At 51.6% G+C, this 9,491-nt stretch overlaps 1 protein-coding gene across 2 annotated transcripts in view; it reads left to right on the top strand.

Moving 5' to 3' along the window:
* Positions 1-446: 446 nt before the first annotated feature.
* GJC2 (gap junction protein gamma 2) overlaps positions 447-9,491 on the top strand; it is a 38,416-nt gene continuing 29,371 nt past the window's right edge. Inside the window, exons 1-3 of one of the 2 annotated variants that reach the window (XM_040592238.1) lie at positions 447-809; positions 3,568-3,678; positions 6,672-6,776. The gene's annotated coding sequence lies outside the window, so the exon portion shown is untranslated. Of the gene's footprint in view, positions 810-3,567; positions 3,679-6,671; positions 6,777-8,360; positions 8,933-9,491 lie in introns of those variants that run through there. The other variant, XM_040592236.1, reaches the window with a different exon arrangement.

The following is a 9,491-nucleotide window of genomic DNA, read 5'->3' as shown; positions in this document are numbered from 1 at the left end:
TGCAATGCCAGGCTCCGGTATTTTCTCAGCAAAACCATGTCTTACTACAGCAGGTTTGTACCTTACACCCAACTGCTGGGTTTCATCCTCTTCATATCCCATCTCGCCAGTTTACCCAGCTGCTCTGCTCCAGTACGCTTACAGTACTTCTTGGTCCAGGCCACCTCCTAATTTGCTGAGCTCCATCTTCCACGTTATGGACAGCAGTAAGCAGAACCAGACCTTGGGCAACCCTTTTAGTACCTCGCTTGCATTCAGGAAGATGATTATTTTGATCACTCACCTCTCTTGAGCCATTATAAATATATTTTTCCTAGATTAGACTGAAATACTCCTTTCTGTTGTCATGAGTTTCATGTTGTGAGGTTCTAGCTTTGGTTAAATGAGCAAGAAAATGCTCCCCAAAACTTTTCCAGGGATGGACCTGCTTGACAGCATCTGGCTTTCCCCATCCTGATGGTGTGAACCGCTGTGGCCAGGCTGTTCCTGTGGTGGTGAGTGATAGACTTGATTTTATTTTCTTTTTCTGAATTGTGGGGTTTCATCATGTTTTGAGGGATGCATTTGCAATGGGGAAACATCCCCTCTAGATGGCAGAAATGACAGCAGGAAAGCGCAGGGGGCCTGCGCTGCCGAGCAGCAAGACACGGAGGTGCAGGACACGGCGCTGACCTCAGTCCGGTGGTCTCCAGCCACTGCATGGGACCTGCAGAGCTGTCAGATGGAAATGCCCAGCTCTCCTGCCGACGCCCCGAGAGCTGCACGGTTGCCAGCCCCCAGCCCAGCCTTCCAGCATCCCTCTGGGACAGGTGAGTGGTGCCCGGGAACAGGAAGGGACGATGCTTCAGCTGTGTGGCCACGCTGCCAGCACTTGGAAAATGGGGGGGGGGGGGGGGGGGAGGAGAGAAGTCATTTAGCTGATTGTGTCCCCCTTCCCTGGTAGGGAAGTCCTAAATAACCCACCCTATATTGGGTGACCCGCTTTTAGCGGCTGCTGCTGTGTCTGCCAGACCAAAGCAGCGAACGCCTGGATGCCCAGCACTAATGTGAGGTGACGGGGTGGCCACTGGCATGGCAATGGGTAGCAGAGGGACCAGGAGTGGGTTGCTGGAGCTGGGCTGGTCGCCGAATGGGTGATGTAGCTGTTGAGTCTCTCTCGCGAGTTGTTTTTGGGTGCTGTCAGCAGTGCCCCTCTCAGGGTTTGATGTTTTGGAGGAGCCACACTGCTCATGGAATCTCATAACCAGGTGGGTGAAGCACCTGTTGAAATGAGTTTCATTTCTGCATCCTCAGAAATGAGATGTCTCTTTTATTGCATTTGCAAACATAAATACCTTTCTGGATCTGTTGTTTTGGTACCAGCTCGTGGGGGATGCAGCCATGCAGGCATCTCTGGGGCAGGCAGGGACAGTCCTGAGCATTGCAGTTGTGGCGGCCACTGAACTTGGGACCCTACACAGCTGTGAGCGGCAGCTCCTGGTGCTCGATGTGGGGCTGGCGATGGGATCAAGGGATCACTGGCAAAGGGAGGCTGCAGGAGTATCCCTGCCCCGGGGTTTTCTGTGATTCAAGATGCCAGTCCTGAGGGACCCTCTTTCCCACCCAGGAGATCTTCCAGGCAGGAAGGGGCTGAACATACCAACCAACAGGTTTGGAGCATTTTGGGGTGAAGGTGGGTGAGGTGAAGGACAAGAGGAAGCTCACGCAATCCAGTGTGGTTTTATTTACGTGTCCCAACAGCCATTAAAAGCCTCATCACCTGGCCCCATGGGACAACAGGGATTAATTTCTCTCCCCAGGCATGGCCCTGAGTCTGGCTGAGATGTCAGTTGCTCCATCTCAGGCTACACCCAAGTGAAAGAATGGGCTTGCTCCTGGGTTGCTTGCAGAAATGTCAGAAAAAAGGATTTTATATATATGAGGCACACATACATAGATACGTATTTTCACTGTTCCATCAGACTGGGATAAAACTGGACAGATTTCAGCTCTGTGAGATGCTCTGGGAAGTGCAGTAGCACTTTACCCTGCCTCCCTGCAAGAGGAAGAAGCTGGAGGAGGAAGGCTTATCCGCACAGGAAGGGTGCGTGGGATGGTATGAGGAGCCACACTGAGGAAAAGCAGGGATAAAACCTTCCTCCAGGGCTCTCCCCGGCTGGGGTTGAGGGTATTTTGGAACTCAAAAACCAATAAACCCCTGTAGCACTTTTACTTCAAAGTAGTTGCTTTGCAGTCTCGCTTTTGTGTTTTTTGCTGAATCCGGGCTGACACGCGGCTTCTGGGGCAGGAGCTGATCGCTTCTTCCAACCTCCTGCTCATCCAAGGTCTTTGGCAATAGAAATACCCCTTCAAGGGGCAAACGTGGCATTGGTGACTTTAGACGCAGAGGTGACCTCTGCTCCAACTCAACGGCACCAAGATACAGCCTGGGAAGGACCAGTGGTGCGTGAGGGCAGGCAGTCCCTGAAGCTGGTGCCCACATCCTCCTGGGGGAAGCCAGGAAAGGCTGGAGCCTCACTCCAGGAGAGCTCCAAGCAGCCAAAATTAGCCCAAAGCCCATCTGCCTGTGGCTCCTTCCAGCATCACGCCCCTCTCCGATGATCTCACGGTCCACAGGCTTGTCCTTGCCGTGGCTTTTCTTGGTATCTCAGTGCTTTTAGAGGCAGCCCTGATTTTCAAGCTTGCTTTTGTGCCATTGCAAAAAGGCACCGCAGGGCAGAGCCAGCCTGGGAAATAATTGGGCAGCCAGCGTATAAAATAAGCAATGAGGGGGAAAAAAGAAGTAGGAATAACGGTGGATTTCTTGCTTGTCCATCAGTGCCTGGCTCAGTCTGCGTGTGTGCTTCCGATCGCAAGCACGGGGATTTAGCATCCCAGGTGCAAAAGTGCGATGGGATGTGCTCCCATTGGTGCGTGGGGATGGCATGGATGGGTAGGGCTGTGGCTACAGCGCCCCAAGTGCTGTCAGAAGTAGTTACTGGGGGAGATAAACCTTACTGCAAGCCAGCCTGGGCTCCTTAAATGCATTTAGGACCTTCTGGAGAGGTTGTTCAGCGTATCAGTGGTGTTAGTGCTGGCTGGGGGGTCTCAGCCCACCAGCTTTTCTGGCAAAAAACTTTTTTTTTTTTCCTACTATATCCAGCACCTGCGTTTCTGTTGGTATGCAGCAAACCTCTTCTAGGAAATCTTCCAGCAGCCTGCATGCCTCAAACCAGGGCCGAGAGCCTTACTGCAGGGGGGTTGGGGTGTCAGCCCTCACTCAGGGGTCACTCCTCCGCAGTGGAGCTGTGGGGTGAGACACGCTGGCGCTCCCCAGCCTGCCGCAGTGCAAAACCCTCTGGCTTCTTGCATGCCATGTGAAGCCACCTGACTTTGTGCTGGAGCAGATGAGGAGCATGCCCGTGGGAGGTGGGCTTGGTGGGCTGGGGGTAGCTTTCCCCACCTGGGGAATCCAGCCACTCTGGACTGTGGGATTTTTTCCAGGGGGCTCTAGCTGAGATTGGTCTGATGCCAGGTGATGTGGTCCCTGCCCAGGGATGCTGATGCCCTTTTCATGTTTTCCCACAGGACACTGAGGTGACAGTCACGTGCCAGCTGTTGCTGCCTCACACTGAGACAGGCTTGTCCTTGCCGTGGCTTGACTGAGACACCCACCAGCACCACCAACACCGACAACAGGTAGGTCCCATATAACAACAACAGCTAATAACTCTCACTGGGGCTAACTGACCCTGGCGGGACCTGTGCCAGCACCCCTTGGCCAAGACGCTGCTCCTTGGGGACTCATTTTCCCTGACCGTGATGCTGCTGGAAAGCAAGTTGTGGGGGAGGACACAGTTTTCTTTCTAGCACAGGGTATCGAGGAGCGGGGTTGGTACCTCATGCTCCAAGGTGCTTGTAGGAATCGTGCTGTCTCCAGCTCCATCAGCTCCATCAGCTCCATTAGCATAAAAGCTGCCCTGGCAGCCAGACCAGGAGCCAGGATGTGCCTGCCTTGCTGGGCACTGTATTTGGGTCAGCCTCATCGACTGGGTGTGCAACAGTGTTGTCCCTGGAGAGTGCGGGATGCTGATCCATAAACCTGACTGGCTCTGGATGGGGGGAACATGCTACAAGGAGCACCGGCTGGTGCAGAACGCCGGCATCAACACCATGCTCCCTGTTTCTCAAGCTCAGCCCTGCTCTCAGGCTTCAAAAATGGGAAACAAAAAAGGCTCAGCTTTTTCCAACAATAGCAGCTGTGATTCCCCTTGTCCTGGATGTGGCTCCAGCCCCATAAATAGCCAGAAGCCATCTGCAATTCAGATTGTGTGCGCGGCAACTGGTACAACCGGATGCTTGTGAAGTAAGGGGCACATCCCCCTCCTGATGCCTGATTTATCACTCCCCAGGCACCAAAGGAGGGAGGAACAGGATGTTTTCCTGGATTTTACTTACCCCAATCTGGCTGCCAGAGATGTGAGGAGGTGATAAAAAGAAGGGAGGCAGGGAAGGCAAAATGCTGGTACCCAGGTGGAGCTTGGTGAATACTTATATATGATTTTTTAATTATTATTTCTCTTGTAGAGAGAATTATTTTATTGAACCCATGTTGGGAGCAGACCCCTGAGAGCCAGATCCAGTGGATGCAGGGAAGGACAGGGTGGCTGTCCCCTTGCAGTGGCCAAAGCCTTTTTCAATTTGCATTAATTTGCAGATCTTCCCTTGAAGCTCGGGGGGGGGGGGGGGGGGGGGGGCGGCGTGGGGCGGGGTGTTACTGCTCCTGTTTGCTATGAAGCAAGTCTTGCTGATGGAAAGCAATGTGCCTTCGTGGTGGGCATCCAGTTGCCCTCCTGGAACAGCCTTTTCAATGATCCCTGACTTTGGTCTTGCAGCCATGGCATGGGGATGTTTGATCACGTCCAAAGCCAGAAAGGAAGAGCTAGGGAGCTTTTGCTGAATTCAGTGGGTTTTAAGTGGATCCAGCCAAAGCCCAGCTGATAGCAGAGATGAGTTAATGTCCCTGGCTCCCTAACACAAAGCCAGCACGGAGCTGATGGGGACTGAGCCCTGCTGGGAAAACACTCCAAAAAGCCAAGTGCAGTGCTCCCCACTATTCCAACTAGCAATGTGCTCACCTGGATGTACTAGGTATAGGGTGGGGACAAAACAAAAAAACGCTTGTAAATTTTCGTTGGAAGTGCAGGATACTCGAGCTGCATGCCTTGTTTTTGAACATTGTGGTGGTCCCATGGATGCCTCCCGGACATGGTAGCGGGGACTGGAGAGAGAAAACAGCACCCTGAATCAGGTGGAGAGGGGAGACTGGTGTCACTGCCCACACCAGTGGATTAATCGTCCTTCCTGAGGTGCCACGGCCAGTACCCGTTGGGGGAGAGAGCTTGTCGGGCTGCTCCTCTGGATGAGGAGGATGACCTCGCATGTTTCATTGATTGGGTATCTGATTGCTAAATTTTACTGTAGCTTGACCTGTGGAGGCTAGCAAGCCATAACGTCTGCAGTCAGCCAGCATGAACATCTTTGTGGCTTCAAACCTGGGCTGAACATCCCTTCTGCTCCCTCCCCCTGCTCCTGGGCTCCCACGTGCTGCCTCTGCCAGCAGCCCTGGGGAGCAGCCCAGCTCCCTCACAGCAGCTCTTCCACACTTCGTTTGCCTTTATGGACCATGTTTTTTTTCACCCCTTTCTCCCCTGAAGCCTGGATGCTGTTCCTCAGGGCCATCCCCCTGCAGCTTCACCCCAGCAGCTTTAGGACCTGCTCCTAACCCACAGACACCAGGGCTGGCAGGTAGGAGCAAGAATAAAGCAGACGCTACTGCTGTGGTAGCACCTCTGGGCTCTTTGCTGTTTTTATTGCTGAAATCCAACCTGACCACCCTTGTCCTATCCACTGTGATGGGGAAGAAATTTCACTGGTCTTTTTACAGCAGCTCCTGGTGTTTCTAAAGACAGGCAGGATTTTTCCTTCGTGCCTTCCTATCATCCTAGCTGCAGCCAATGTAGCGCCTCTGAGAAGAGTTTGGCTCTGTTTTCTTGCCACTTTCCCATTTAATAGTTGTATTTATTAATAAGGTCTCCTCTGCTCTTCTCCAGTCTGACCAGAGCCAGCTTAGCCTCCCCTCACGCATCCCATCCTCCGGCCCTGACCGTCTCGGTGGCCACCACCAGACCCTCTCCAGTTCCTCAGTGTGCTCCTCCACTGGATGCGGCACCCAGATGTGAAGTCCCTGGAAGGATCCCTGCAAATTACCACCGGCAGCATCCCTCTGTTTTATCAGTGCGCTGTTAACACCTGTTCTCAATCCAATCTTCCCATTGTCTTTGTACCCCTGATGATGTATTTTTATCTAAGATCCTATTTCCTTCCTGCAGGAACCTCACACCAAGCAATAGCACAATGGCGTTGGCAAGGCACAACTGAGATGTCTCCTGTCCCTAGGTCTGTTATCTTGCCCTAGGAGCAAGCCAGTCTCCTGGTCCTCTCCAGCAGTGGGACAAAGCTTTATGGGAGGTTGCAGAGGAGCAGAAGCTTCACCCCGTGCCACTGCATGCAGGAGCCTCAGCTCTGGAGGGGACAATGACAGCATTGAGCGCGGGCGCTGAAACGCTGCCGTATTGTGCCTGGCAGAGAGATGCCCGGGAATAATCGCCTCCTCCTTGGCTTTGTTGCAGGGCTGTGGCTGGTCATGCTGTAGGGCTTTCTCCTGCCCTGAAGGTCTCCGGTTATGCGGTGAAGACCTACAGCTCAGACGCACCTTTTTTTCCTGGCTGTGAAAGGTATGGCTCGTCTCATTCCCTCCTTCCTGAGGCACAACTCTGGGGATATAACTGATGGGGAGGAAAAGGGGGATTTGGGGGAAAAAGGATGCTCTGTTCTTCATGCTGGGGGGCCATGTCACTCTTTCATTGATCCTTGTAATATATTTTGCAGATATTTATATATAATACATTTTTAATGTAACATATTTATGTAGTATACGTAAAGTTGATGTAGAGAGCCATGCAAATTGTCTTGCTACTTTTTATGCTTGTAAAATGTTTTGTTTTAAATACATGCTTAAGCTACACGAAATCCAACTCTGCTTGGGGTCTGGGCAATCCCTTAAAATTTGGATCCAGGGTTTTGCCTGAAACTGTTTTAAACAAGGCTGAATGTGACTTTGCTCTGGGTCCAAAACAGAGCAAGGCTGGGGGTTTTTTTAGAAGCATATTTAAGGTTGTTTTCAGGTTGGGCACCTACAAAAGGATTCTCCTAAACAGTTTCTAGTAAGGGTGTTTTCCTTGCCCAAAATCTGCTTGAAAACCTCTCGTTTGGGCTGACGTTTTGGCTTGTGACTGTGTCAAGGGCAGCACCAGCTGCAGGAGCAAGCACTGCGGCGATGCCTCCCTTCTCTCTCTTCCTCCTCCACCCCCAGAGCAACCTATGAGCTAATTTTCTCTTGAAAACCCCTCCTGGGAACAGATACCCCCTGCACAGTCAGCCAGGCTGTTTCCCAGCTTGTTCTTCCTCTAAAGCAGCTGGAGAGAAGAAACACACTTGAAAAATCAGAGGATGAAAAACTTGGCTGCCCTATCCCAGCTGTGCTGGGGAGCAAGGACATCCCTTCTCCTTAAAACTGGGAAAAACAATTTATTTTGAGTAGTTTCACATGGTGGGTGCTACTTAAGAAATGCCGAGGGACATGCTTTGGGTCCCTGTAGGATTAGGATGTTGAAGAACCACCAGACTGTAAAGGTTTAGAGCCATCTTCATGCTGGATTTGTGAAGTTTGGGGGAGGTTCTTTAACTGCACCAAGCAAAACCTTGCTGATTTGGACTCCTAGAAGCCAAATCTCGCCTTGCAGCACGGGGCCTTTAAAGAAAACATCAATTTATTGTGAGATCAATCATAAAGTCACGCAAGCTGGCAACACAAAGGAACAGATAACAATGCACCAAAGGTTGGGTTGTAGCCTCTGGATGGGGGCAATGATTTGATTTCTGCTTGTTGTGTTCAAGTTTGGGGTAACCTCACTGCCCTCTTTGGAGACCTGCATGGGGGTGGGGGGGGGGGAGGGAAGAAAAACCCTCTGGCAGAGGAGGGGGGGCTGGAGCAGGAGGAAATTGTCCCCTCTATTCCATTCCAGCTGTTATCCACAGAACAGGGTGATGCTTCCAGCCACCCCTCCAGCCCTGCAAAATGGGGCTGGGAAGGGAGCAGAGTGATGAGAAAGCTCTGGGATGGAGCTGGCAGGGAGCCCCTGGCCAACATAAAATACCAAAATTGTAAAATTTGGGCAACAGGCACAGCTTTGGGCTGTTCAGTTTGATGTAAGTCACAGGGGGGGAAAAAGAGGGTTTTGATGCTGGCACCGTGTGTCACTGCAGCTGTAAGGACAGATCGAGTTTGCAGCCGACTTTCCTTTCTGTTTCACCCCTGCTTGAACAGAAAGGAAAAGTTCAGACAAGAAGGAAGCATTTCTTATCCCGTGGCAGCACCTCCGCTTCCCGCCTCCCCTCCTGCACCAAGGAGCTCTCTTTTTGCTGTTACTAGCCCTAAACCTTTAGACGATTTGATTTATTTGAATTTTTCCCCAAGCATTGCTCTTGGCTCCTGAAAACATTGCCACATTCTCATTTTTTCTGGACTTTTTTTGGGTGCTTAGAAAGAAAAAATAGAAGGAAGGGGAAGAAATCCTTGGTATCCCAGGGAACGATGGGTTTGCAGCGTCAGACTTGGAGGAGCTCTCCCGTCTCAGAAAGCTTCCCCGGTGGAGGTCTCCACGTCATCGTCTCCCGGCTGGTGCAGCGGGAAGAGAGCTGGGTTCGAAGGGGTGGGAGGGAGGAAAAGCAGCGGCCAGGGAGCTCGGGACAGGGCGCTGCCTGCAGCTCTGCGCACCACAGCACGGAAGGATGGGATGGTTTTGCAAAGGACTGAGCCCAGCGCTTCTCCGTATGTTACTTTTTGGTTTGTTTTATTTTGTTTTTTCTTCCCCTCTGCTTTATTTTGATATTTTACTGGATGGTTTTAGCTTGGCTGATTATAGGCGTTTTGCAGACTCCCTTCCTTGCTTCGATCTACCTCTGCTCCCACCCTGCTCTCCCCAGCTCTTCGTTTTCTGCCCTTTCCCCATCACTTGGGTGGGGAATGCGTTTGCCATGACCTAACATTCGCATATTGCTTTTCCTGCTGGTGGTAAGAGACATAACACCCCTATTTGGCATCACTTTGTGTGCACTTTGTGGGCATAAATCATCCCTGTCACACAGGGCAGTGCAAATCCATCTCCAGGGAGTCTGGGATTAAACAGTCGGTTTATTTAATTTAAATAAACCAGTTTCTTTAAATACATCTGTTTAATTTGAAAACTTTTTGCTGATGGAAACCCCAACATGCTCTGGGACCTTCTGACCGGTCCCCATCCCAAACCTCCTGTTTATCTTAGGCCACCAGAGGTGGGGAGGGGAAGATGCTTCAGGGTCTGGTTTTCCTGCTAGTCCTTCTCTCTGTC

This window comes from Falco naumanni, chromosome 4, assembly GCF_017639655.2.
Source record: "Falco naumanni isolate bFalNau1 chromosome 4, bFalNau1.pat, whole genome shotgun sequence".
NCBI classification, from domain to species: domain Eukaryota; kingdom Metazoa; phylum Chordata; class Aves; order Falconiformes; family Falconidae; genus Falco; species Falco naumanni.
Note: the sequence above shows the minus strand (reverse complement) of the source record. Positions and strands in the feature narration are given on the sequence as shown.